This window comes from Colossoma macropomum, unplaced genomic scaffold (assembly GCF_904425465.1).
Source record: "Colossoma macropomum unplaced genomic scaffold, Colossoma_macropomum, whole genome shotgun sequence".
NCBI lineage: Eukaryota > Metazoa > Chordata > Actinopteri > Characiformes > Serrasalmidae > Colossoma > Colossoma macropomum.
The window spans coordinates 7,559,903-7,571,846 of record NW_023494799.1 but is presented as its reverse complement, the minus strand read 5'-3'; the positions used below and the strand labels follow the sequence as shown (position 1 = coordinate 7,571,846).

At 40.2% G+C, this 11,944-nt stretch overlaps 1 protein-coding gene across 8 annotated transcripts in view; it reads left to right on the top strand.

Annotated features, from left to right (window-relative positions):
• nfia (nuclear factor I/A) overlaps nt 1-11,944 on the top strand; it is a 151,391-nt gene that overhangs the window by 70,404 nt on the left and 69,043 nt on the right. The gene's annotated exons all lie outside the window — the stretch shown is intronic.

The window sequence follows — 11,944 nt, the reverse complement described above, 5'->3', positions numbered from 1 at the left end:
AGGAGAGAGCCTAGAGTTGATGGGGCGGAGGTTTTAGGACCTCACAGTTTATTTGTTTATTAAATGCTGTTCTGGTTCTCATTACTGCCTCAAATCAAACTGAGTATAGTGAAGTTTTTTCACATTTCCCTCAGTTAAGAGCAAGGAAACACCACACATTCTTTGCCTCACTTATATACATGCATGCTATATATTCAGATTTGAAGATTCAGTTTAATTTTTGATAGTTAATGTGTTAAAAATATCTTGCTTCTTCAGAGTTTTAAATACCCTGATTAATTTGGCTCAAAGAAATGAACACTTTATTTAAAAAAAAAAAGTTGCATGTCCTTGTGGTAAATAGTGATCTTATAAAGCAGCGCAACAGAGCTATAAACAATATTAAATTTGATAGGATGCACCCAGATGCCTTGCTATGATCATTGGTAGTTGCTGAGCAGTGTATAAGCGATACATTTTAAATTTAGATAGTTTTGAACGAACGTTTCAGTTTTTTGATGCTATAATAAAACTAACGTTCTTATTGCCTACACACGACGCTGTGTATAATTTGAAATATTTTGTTTTATTGTTTATTGAAGGTGCAGTGTGCGTTATATGTAAATCGTGTGGAATGTAGCATGTTGTTACAAAACACCAAGATCTAATCTTTGTTAATATATATGACAAATGAATGTGATTGTGATTCTGAAAGGAGAAGTAACTGAAAAAAGGAAAAAGAGCGGGACATGATATAAAAAAAAAGAAGAAAAAAAAAGAAACTCCCGACATCAGTAATGCCATCCATTACAGTGCTATAATTATGGTAAGTGAGACAGAACTGAATCAATACAGCAATTCATCAATTGCATTCCCAAACTATTTCAGTCTGGCTTATGTCACGCTGATTCCGACAGTGTCCTTCACTGGCGCAGTATCCTGGCCCGCACGTCAAGGTTCCACTCATCCTAATCCACTTTCCGGAGACGTCCATTATTTCTCTGTGCTCTCCTGTAATGTTAATCATGCTTTCGTTAATTGATCCACCGTCGCTGCTGGAATTGCCACGGCTGGGCGCTTCCTGGAGCATCTTAACACAACAACAGACATTGTAAATGGAGCCTTGTCTCCAAATCTGGACAGGGGGTTCACACATTTTTCTGTACACACAAACACACAAACACACACACACACACACACACACACACACACACACACACACACACTCGAACACATATAAGCTATTTCAACAGCTCAGACTGCTCCATAGCTGTCAGACAGAACTTGTAATATGAACAGAAATGTGAAATGCTATATGGATTGAGATTTCTGATTGTTGTGTCTGCCAAGAAAAACACACACACTATCTTACCAGTGCATATATATATTTATATATATATATATAAATAATTGTACAGTTCTGAGGTCTGTAATCCTCCTAGAAATAGATTTTTTTAGAATTATTTTAATTGTGCATTATTAAAACTCACAACCCGTCTGTTGTGCATTGCGTTGACTACAAGACATATTTTTAGAAAACAGACCATGCGCCAAGATTTTGGTAAGAATGATATATATGGTCATATATTTCTTTTTCACGATGCAGAATTATGCAATATAAAAAAAAGACCATTAACAGAGAGCATTTAATATTCCTTTTTCATTATAATGTAACTCCTTTGTGCAGCTCCCGTTTTGCAAATAGTCCCTTTGTTGCTTTAAGCGCATTCATTTCTTCATTCTTGTACAATATCATATTCATGCGAATGTCAGTAAATACCGTATTTGAATTTTTTTTTCTCTGCCAAATGCCATATTTGCTAATTCTCGGAGGCCATTGTTGGGGAAAAGGGTGGCATCGAGGATGGCAACCGCTCAAAGGAGGGCGAGGGCACTTTTAAAATGGTTTCCAAAGCTTTTAAAATGGCTGCCAGGGTGTGAGGTAAGGGGGTGGGGTGTACATTAATAATAAATAGTAATATCAGTGCCTTTATGTTATTACTTAATTAATCAAATCAGTCTAAGACAAAGAATGGTCAGGTGTTGTGGCTGTGTATGGAGCTAGTATTTTTCGCTCTGTCTTTCTTCATATCAGGACGTTGTTGAACTTGGCAGAAAACTTCTTGGCAGCGGCAGCTTCTGTGTCATCCAACAATGGGAGCAGCTAACGTGATTCTCTCTCAGTATAGCTGTGCCTGGCAGGACGATTTAACAGCTATGCTTGGGATAAGCTTGAGAGGCAGAGAGAAAAAGGAGGAGAATGAAGACAAAAAAGAGAGCGGGAATGACTAGCTTTTAAATGGGGTCTTGGCACTGGAAACATCCCTTTTCAAACTCGAGCCTTTTTTTTTCTTTTTATTGAAGTGTTTTGTTTGGTAATTATAAGAACTATTTGTTTTAATTGTCAGTAGCAGAAAATGCTTTAAATGGAAAATCTGAATGATGCGTTCGCTAGCGAGAGATTTGACTGTTGTTTATGTTCCTGTCGAGAAGCGGCTGTTCCAAAATGGTGGCTGACTGGGGAACACAAAATGGAGGCAGCGGGGAGGAGCTATGGTGAGGGAGACCAGAACGACGATAGCGGTCGATTGTGTCCCTTTGCTACATAGCACAAGAAATAAAATTCACCTAACAAAATATCACTCTCTGGATTACCATGAGTCAGATAAATTGCATATTTTGTCATTGGCATTCTTTCTGGACATTCCTTGTGTAAAACAAATTTATTTTAATATTTTTTGTCACTATTTGACTGAACAAAATGAGCATAGTAGTTTTGCACTGTTTCTCTTCCTCTGCTGATTAGGCCACATGTAAGTGTGCTGCCAGGGTTGAAATGACAAACCTACAGCTTTGGCTGGCATCAACCCGGATCCTCTAACACTCTCGGGTAGACGCCAGGGACTTGGACCGAGTTGCCGCTCACAGCCGAGCATTTGTCCAAAGGCTTTTTCTTCGCTTGCCACTCAAAATGTGCACTTTCCAGTTCAGATTCACAGCACATTTTGTAACCAACAGCTAACCGCACTGATTACTTTCTCACGAAATAGAAGAGAGGTTTTTATGGCAGGGTGTTCTGTGTGCTCTTTTTATTTATTTATTTTTGCATGGAGAAAATATTTTATTCAAGTATTGAATGCTATGGTTATTTATGTTTTCTGTGAAATTATAAATTAGGGAGTGTAGCACAGAGTGGCATAGTGGCATTGATCAGCTGCATTTTTGAAATTGGTGCTTATCATTTCAATTCATTAGATGGATTGTATCCCGTCAATATAATATGTAAAAATCAATAATGAAAATTCACCTACAAAAGGCATGTTGATTTTATTTTTTTATTTATTTTTTTCAACCTTTTCATTATGAACTTTATGATGATTAACTGCACTTTAGAAATAAATATTTTAGGTTTTTTCTAAAAGGGCACTCACTAAAATTGTTTCGTATTTTGAGATTTTATTGAATTAATGGAAAGTTGCTTCACAGTAAAAAAATTTTTAAATACAACAAACAGCAGTATTAAATGCTTGTCCAGTTTCCATGATGTGTGTGTGTTTGTGTGTGTGTGTTCGTGTTTGTGGCACTTTTTGGAGCTCTGGGTGAGCTGATGCTATGCTGCTGGTCTGAGTATCTGGGCTACAGGGGATGTTTCTCCTCAGTGTGAAGCTGCCGGTGGGAAAGAATCAGGCCGGGGAGCGCGACGCTGTCAGTGCTTTCGCCCACCTTGGCAAGTGCTTTCCAGTCTGTTTCAGACTGCAGCCAAAAAGCAAATAGAAAATTTGTGCATTTGTGTGTGTGTGTGTGCGTATATGTGGTGTGTGTATGTGTGTGAGGGAGAGAGTTGGCTGCCAAAGTGAATCACCCTGTCTTTTTTTTTGTGATGTCGTACTGCCAAGATCATGGAGACTTTCTATTTTGATTTTGTTAGAAGAAGCGTAGAGGCTTGCCCACAGAGCCATGCGCCTGGTGTCTGTGGCTAGCCACTCAGGGCCCCTCCATGCCAGGTGCAAATGCTATTCCGTTGTTTATTTATTCAAGGCAGATTTGTTTACCTCGCAGGCCCCAGAGCGACTTGTTTATGTGTAAAGTCGAGAGTTTGTGTTCCAGATTAGATCAGGCCTGGGGAAGGGCATATTATGTCATGTTCTATGGAATGGTTTCTCACTTCCCTGTACTCTCCCATAGTTTCTTCTCCAAATAATTCCAGATTTGAATTCCATTGTTGTTCCAGTTTGTTCTGAGTTTGGATTGGTGGTTCTGTTAAAACAAAATGGAGCAGGAGGATACTTAAAGCCTGTTCACACTGAGTCCAGAAACGAAGACATATTATGCATATTAATGGCGTCTTTCACATTTAGTCAGAAACTGACGGACTGCAAGGCGGTGTAAAATTTGTAATTGGAGCTTGATTTCTCGCGGTCTGCAGGCACTTTAAAAATCAGGCTGACCAATCAGAGTTCTGTTGTCATGGATGTAGTCCAGACAAATGTGCGTCAAGATGAGCTCCCTGTAGTTTGTTCGGCCCTTTTTAATGGCGGGAGATACAAGCAGAAGCAGTTCCCCCACTCACATAAGAATATGTTTGGAATCACTTATTGTACAGCTTCAGCTCTTGTATAAGATGGTGGAACTCCCCATGTTATTGTCTGTTTAGTGGAACATGTGTGCACCTTTTAGTTGTAACACTTAAAAGTTTAAAAGGTCATTGGTAAATTCATCCATGTTGCTACTTGAAATCATTTCTTTTCCTCTTCTAAATGTTACAAAAATGCATTGGATTTGATGTGAAGTTTCCACTGTGTTAAAAGTTGCATCTGTCCAAAAAATCCATGCTAGGCCTTTTCAGGCAGAGCTGGATGCCTGCTGAAGGCAGCTGGAAAGTACAGCTGTATGATGTGCACAAAGTTCTGGTTTAGTGATTATTTTTCATACTGTGTTTGCAGTTTTCCTTGTAATACAAATAAGAGCCCTTCAGGGAACCAGTAACGTGACATGGTTATACTGGCTTGTGTTATTTTGACTAAAAAATATTTACTTTTGTTGGATTACATGAAGACCTTGTTTCATCACAACACTTGCTCATCTGAAACTGTGATTGCTCAGAATAATCACATGGGTTAGAGGGCTCATCTGCATATTACAGCCTTCTGCAGTATTGCAAAGGCCAGTATATAATGATTATGTTCAATATATTGTGTAGCCCCTACTGGAAAGTGAAGGAGTGTTGTAAATGTAGGTTTGTTACCTGCCTCCAGGCAGTAGTTGCTGTGGAGACAGGTGTGTCCATGCTCCTGACAGCATCGAACCCCCAGCATGCACCTCTCCGCTCCCCCTCTGCAGCTGCAGCCTGTCAGCTGTGCTCGGAGAGAGCGGTGAGTTACAGCACACACACATGCACTCTACTCTGCTGCATTCTTCCTGCCGTGTCACAAGGGGAGGGTCTCACGGTACTCACTGAGATTAGATCTCTGGCAAATGACAATCAAACTGACAACACTTTTTTTTATTATTCAATAGAGTATCCTCAGACACAGTGCTTCTCCAGCAGGAAATCAGGGCTGACAGAGGTCAAACATGGGCATTTTTCTCCCCTCACAGTACATCCAGACACAGCACGGGGAAAAACAATACCCACAGTTCTCTCCATATTGTTCTGCTGGACCATTTGGGACAGTATTCCACTGACTTTTTTTGAGGTTCCCTGCTGTTAAAGCAAGGACAAACACCTCTACATGCGCTGCTGCTCCATGCTTGTTTCTACTAGACAAGACAAAGGCAGGATGTTTTCTGCTGTGGCTAGTCAAGATGCTATTTGTTTCTCAACAGTATTTTTTCTCAGTCGTTTTCCTTGGACATTTTGAGGAATATCCAAACCCAAATGCTAAAAACCCTGCCAAAAAACATGCTTTTTGGCACTTTTGTTGTAAAAGGTCTTACTTTTTGACATTACTGTATTCTTGTGTTACAGTTCTAACTCTCAATTGGAAGACTGATGGATTTCAGTATTTGAACTGATTGATTTTGCTTTTTGTTTTTTTTTTTTCCGGTTGCGAGTATTCCCCGCTACCTCTTGAAAGAAACCACGCTCACACAGACACTTGACCCGTTCTCGATCTTTCTATTTCTCCACATAAGGACTATGAGAGGTCGGAGTACACATTAGATCCTTGACAGGCTCAGCTTCTCTCTCACAGCCCAGCTATTTAGAGAGAGAGAGAGCTAGATAGATAGATAGGGAGAGAGAGAGTAAATTGAAAGCGGCCCCAGGGCTGTATATTTCACCATGTCCCAGGGGAATGTTGGGATCCAGCTTTTCTCTCTGCCTTCCTGGGAAAAGGCCAAGAACTTTTCCCTCTCTCCCTCCTCCTTGGCCTACTCTTCCTGCCTCTTCCTAGAAACTTCAGCCCATATCAGGGGAGTTTGCTCCTCACAGCATACTACAGCATACTACAGCAGTAGTGTAGTAACACCATCAAGAACTGAGAGAAAAAGAGAGAGAGAGAAAAACTTTTCCCACAGAAGAGCTGTGACCATGGAGCACCTTACTTCATCTTTCTCACCTTTTCTCTCTGCGGTCCATCATAAACCCTGTAATCTGCTTAGTCCTACTCAAAACCTTGCAAGATAAGAACAAATTTTCCTTCTCCTATGAAGTCACCATTTCAGACAAGGTTTTGTTGTAACAACAACGATGTAGAGAACTTGGGTACGTAGGTTTCACTTGTCCCCATTTTTTTTCCGATCGAACTTGATAACGAAACCGCTTCTTCTCAACTGGTAAATTAGTTCTGTACCTCCAGACATGTAGGCAGTTCCATAGCTGCCTACTAACAAAGATGTTTAAAATAGTCACTAGATCCACTCAGTTGCCTGAGTAGAGCCCAAATGTCATATCTGCTTGTGCATTTTTTTGTGGCTTTGGCTTTTTGTGCGTATCGTTTCTCCAGTCTTGCCGGTAGATAGTAATATCTTACTCTACGGAGCCACTCCAGGCCCGGGGGACGTGGACACAAGGCGGCCAGGAATGTCCCACCATTGTCTCCCAGTAACAGCGGCTTGGCAATGGTGAAAGCTTCTTGTGCGCTTTCTGCAGGAGAGCTCTCTGATTTACAAGCTCTAGCTGAAAAAGAGCAGTGCATTCTTACACTTTGGCTTCTTTTAATTATTGTTTATTGATAGCCTTTTTGTTGTAAGGTCCAGCTCATTTTTGCAGTGGCTGACATTTGCAGGGGCAATAGCACAAGTTACTCTGACAAAACGAATAATTGAAACTTTGTATGGTATTTTGTTGTTCCTTGCAAGATTGAAATAGAGAGTTTATTGGACCGCAGTGGTCCAGTAATGTCATCGCCAAGAGACCGCAGAATGGAATTCCCATATTTTTTTTTAATACTCACCAGAGAGACTTCGCCATGCTAGTTTGACTTCTTTAGCATCAGAGCCTGTTCAGTCTTCATGTGGAGCGCACAGATGAACATAACTACTCTTACTACTACTTTTCACTATTAGTAGTGAGACATTCTGTTGAAAGTATGTTATGAACTGTCTGTTGACAACAGATTTCTTTTTGTAAGTGTAAGAGTATTATATAATGATTTAAATTTGATGAAAAGTTGTTTTATCTACTCTGTCTTGCTTTCCAGAAGTAAAACCATCTTTTATATTTTTGCCATGATTTGGTCATTGCTTCAGATCACAACAAACTGTTGATACAGAACATAAATCGAATGACAATGTAATTCACATTTGTATGGCTGATTCAGATTTCCTTAAAGTCAAATTTGCCAGTGGCCACTTTTTTGGTCATTTTTTATTTGCCATTTTTAATCCCAAGCTCACATTGTGTGGGGTAAATGAACACACAAAACACATTAGCACATTTCCAGAACTTTCCATTACCAAATGTGCAATATAATCAACATTATTTACTCTGCAAAGTGTCATGTAAAAACATTATACTGAAAGTAAGAGGATATTTAGTACACTGAGTCATGCATAATTGTGATACAGCATTTTGTATGTGTAGTAGCAGTGCAAGTGCCCTTACTTGCCTCAAATTATTTATATAATAAATTGGCAGATGATTTTGTGTTTTGAGCAATAAATCTGCCTAATCTGGTCTTGGTCAATTTTGCGTCCCTCATAAATAAACATGTAGTTAGGTAATTACATTTGAATAGTAAAGCAAAAGTTAAGTAACAACTCTCAAGTTCTAAAGACAAAAGTTTACTGCTGAGTGTTTCGGTCCTGTTGGTGTCTGAGTAAACATGAGCTGAAAAGTTCGTCTTTCTTAGCCGTGCAGAAAAACAGCTCTGGGAGGAAGTGATGTTGTGTGAGAGAAGGAGAATGCGGCGGTCCTGGCGTTTGGCTGATCTATAGAGGAGAGGCAGAAGGGTTCTGTCTAAACACTAGCCCTTATTAAATACGGCGTGACGCAGAAGCAGGAGGGGCGGAGGTCAAGGTTACTCAAACACTGGACAGAGGCGCGAGTTAACGGAAACAAACGCTGAGAGCACAGCACTCTTTACCCTACCCCCCCACACAATCCCCCCAGCCCAGCTCAGCGATGAGTGAGGCTCTGATACAGTGGGTGATGAAGTGTGTGTACAGTAGAGAACGCAGACACAAGAGACACAGGCACGCTAGACTATAGGAGGTGAAAAAGTTCAAGCTGGAAGGCCCATGTTACCAGACTTTTTCTTTTTATTTTTTCTTTCTTTCTTCCTTTCTTTCTTTCTTTTTTAGTTAAGTCCTTAACTTCTAGTTTTATATGGTATCTATCTTAAGCCTTATTAGTCAGTAACTACTATGAATTACTCTGTAAGTATTACATAGGTACTATTATCTAGGCTGTGAAATTATGAGAGTGTGGAATGGAAATCTGGAACTCCAATTCCAGAGCAATTTCCACTTTTATGTTTCATGACATAAGTTTATCTTTTGAAAACGAACAGTATTTCTCAGACTTTTCTTCTCAAAAAAACTGGCTCAGTTCTTCTCACCTTAAGTGAAACTCTAAAGGAATGCCGGGGCTTTTGAGAGCCCCACAACATCTCTTTCTTCTGTAACGTCTAGCAGTGAGAAAAATAAAAAAGTAAAAGAAAAAAAAATCCAAGCGACGATACTTGTGAAAACAATGCTCCAATCCCTGGAGCTTCACCTTCCATTGATAGGCCAGAAAGGGCCGTTTGTATTTCTAAATTAAGTTTCTGCCTCCTTTTATTGGGCTGCGTGTTCCTGAGGCCGCTGCGTAAAAGGCCTTTTGAAAGTAGGGTTTTAACACACAATTGGATTACAGCGAAGCACTTGGTGAGAACGCAACGGACTGAGGCAGAGGACCTGTGAGAGGTACAGATGGTTTAGTGCATGCATAATCAAACAGGCCAGGCTGTGTGTGTGCACACACACTAACCACCCCCCCTCCAAACCCCCTCAGCCTGGCCTCGGAGGCTGAGAGAGACAGGGGGTCTGAGAGCAGCAAGCCAGGGGCTATAACACTCCTCCAACCCAGCCTGCCGGCAGCAGCCCTAATGATCTAATTAGGGAATCAACCCGTTGACTAATTCAGCAAGCACCAAGACATCATATCCGTACCACACTCACACGCTGGTGCGCGGGGCCTGTTCTCTGGTGAGGAGCTTGTTGCTGAGATTGGGATGGGGCTGGGTTAGATTTTAGAGGCAACAGAAAGACATAAACTCCACACACCAGTCAGTGCCAGGGCTGAGAAGCTGGGTATTGGCAGAGAATTGGATAGCATGGTGGATTACACAATCACTGCTTCGTGAAAAAGCTAAATTTTGATTCACCATGCAGTTAGGAACATAATTTTTACATGCATAAGAATCACTGGACAAGAGTCCTTGTGCTATATTTACCTACTTTTGTGATTACTCTATTACAATTTTATAATCACCATGGCTAAAAAATGTGGATCAGTGACTGATATCTGGTCCATTTATGTAGGTTAGTATTGGAGCCAAAACAGATGCAGTATATCAGATGGGTGCACCACTAGTCATAAGTTTGTGAAGTTACCATTGACAGTTATAACATTTACGCATAATACAAATATGTAATATATAACTACATATGTGCATACACATTACCTTTCAAGTTTGGAATAATTTCTCATATAACAGTTTCTTATCCAGTAATAACTTATACAGTGTAGATTGATGTAATAAACGTGTTACCTAAGTGTAAATTAATGGTTTATTCAATTTAGAGTGTTATGGAGAACCGCAAGACTTTGACATGCCAAAAACTGCAAGTACCCATTCCTAGTAATTTAATGACACAAAGTAACTATAAATAGCTATTTGATCAGCAAGACATACTCACGGTTCATTCTTAAAGTTATACAACTTTCTCTATTATGGAATCATCTACAGCTCCAAACAAGTATCTGCAACAGAATTAGTTTTATATTTTTAAAAACAATGATTTCATACTTTTGAACGGTAATGTAAATGTTAGAAATGGGTCACTTAGGAAAACTTTACAGTTGTAATGTCACCCAGCAAACTGGTGGCAGGTACTTTCTGATGGTGTTACATTGTGTGTTCAATTTGAGCCTCATCCCCTGCGCTCATGCCCAATAATGAACCATGCAGAATAACACTTGGAGTCTCAAATGAGCTTATTCCAGGTTTTCCTTTTCTTCTCCCACACCCGGGTTGTGTCCTCCTCCTCTTTAGCTCCAGTGTGAGAACAAAATTAGAAATAGACAGGGACTATCCCTCCTCTGTCTTTCATTCTGGAACAGAAAGAGTGGCTTGTTATGCACTTGTATAGGTGGGGGTGTGGGGGAGGTCCAGGCACCGTGAACAGGCCTGTTTGTGCATCTATTTAGTCGTTTGTTGTTTAGTGTCTTTTTTATGTTTATTTCAAGCGGGATGTTTTTTTTCACTCTCTCGGTCTCTCAGAGGGCCCTCGACGGGGGGTAAATGCAGATGTGACACACTGAGTCTGGGTCTCACGCCTCATTTGCATTTTTAATTAGCGATGGGTTCGGTGTGTGAGAGCACTTGGTTTGCGGAGGGCAGCCGGAGAGACTGTGTGAAAGTAGCCCCGTGCGCGCACACACCCAGTGGACGGCCCCTGCCCCCTCGCCTCCACCTCGCTGCTTTCACGTATCTCTGGGCTGTTGCTGGGGGGACGGCGACTTTTTTGTGCGTTTGCTTCGCTCTCCAGATTGCCTTTGTTTTAAGCTGTTGATGCAGACGGCAGCGCCGTGCTGAATGCAAACAAGTCCCTAAATTGTTTACTTTGTCTAGGAAAAGATGGAAGAGATGGCCAAACTTTTCTTTCCCTCCCACTACTTTTTTTTCTTTTTTTTAAGGACGTCTGTTCTTATGCTACACTTTTTGTTCACTTTAGCAACCTTTCCTTCTTTGTGTTCAAAAAATCACTTGTGTTTTTAAAATCACGTCTATTGGTGCCTTTTCTTTTCGGTGATTCTGTGTCATTGATTTGTGGATAATGGGGCCATTGAATGTCTTGCAGAAAATTTTGTGAAATAGGCTTTTATGGTGGTTTTCGGGAACACGATTCTCGAAGTAAAGAGCATACAGTACTGTGTGAAAGTCTTGTTTAAACCATTTATCTTAACAGTATGAGTGTTTTCCCTGTAAAAATACCAGCATTAGAATAAATGCAAACAAACATTAACACACTAAAAAGTAACAAGATTTTATTTTTTTCAAAAAGGTCATTGATAAGAGCTGGTTATCAGAACATAGGTTTGGTGCCATATTTCTCCTGTATTCCTCCAATTATCGCATTGATTTGTTAAATTCCATCACAACCATGCCTAATATAACATAATGAAGAATTAATTAGCCAAAATAAGGAATTGGATAATAACTACAAATGATACTCAGCTTCCTCAAGGAGAAGTTTGGAAATGGTTAATTTTAAATTATTTTAAAAGTAATTTTCTGAGGTGCCTGAAACTTTTGCA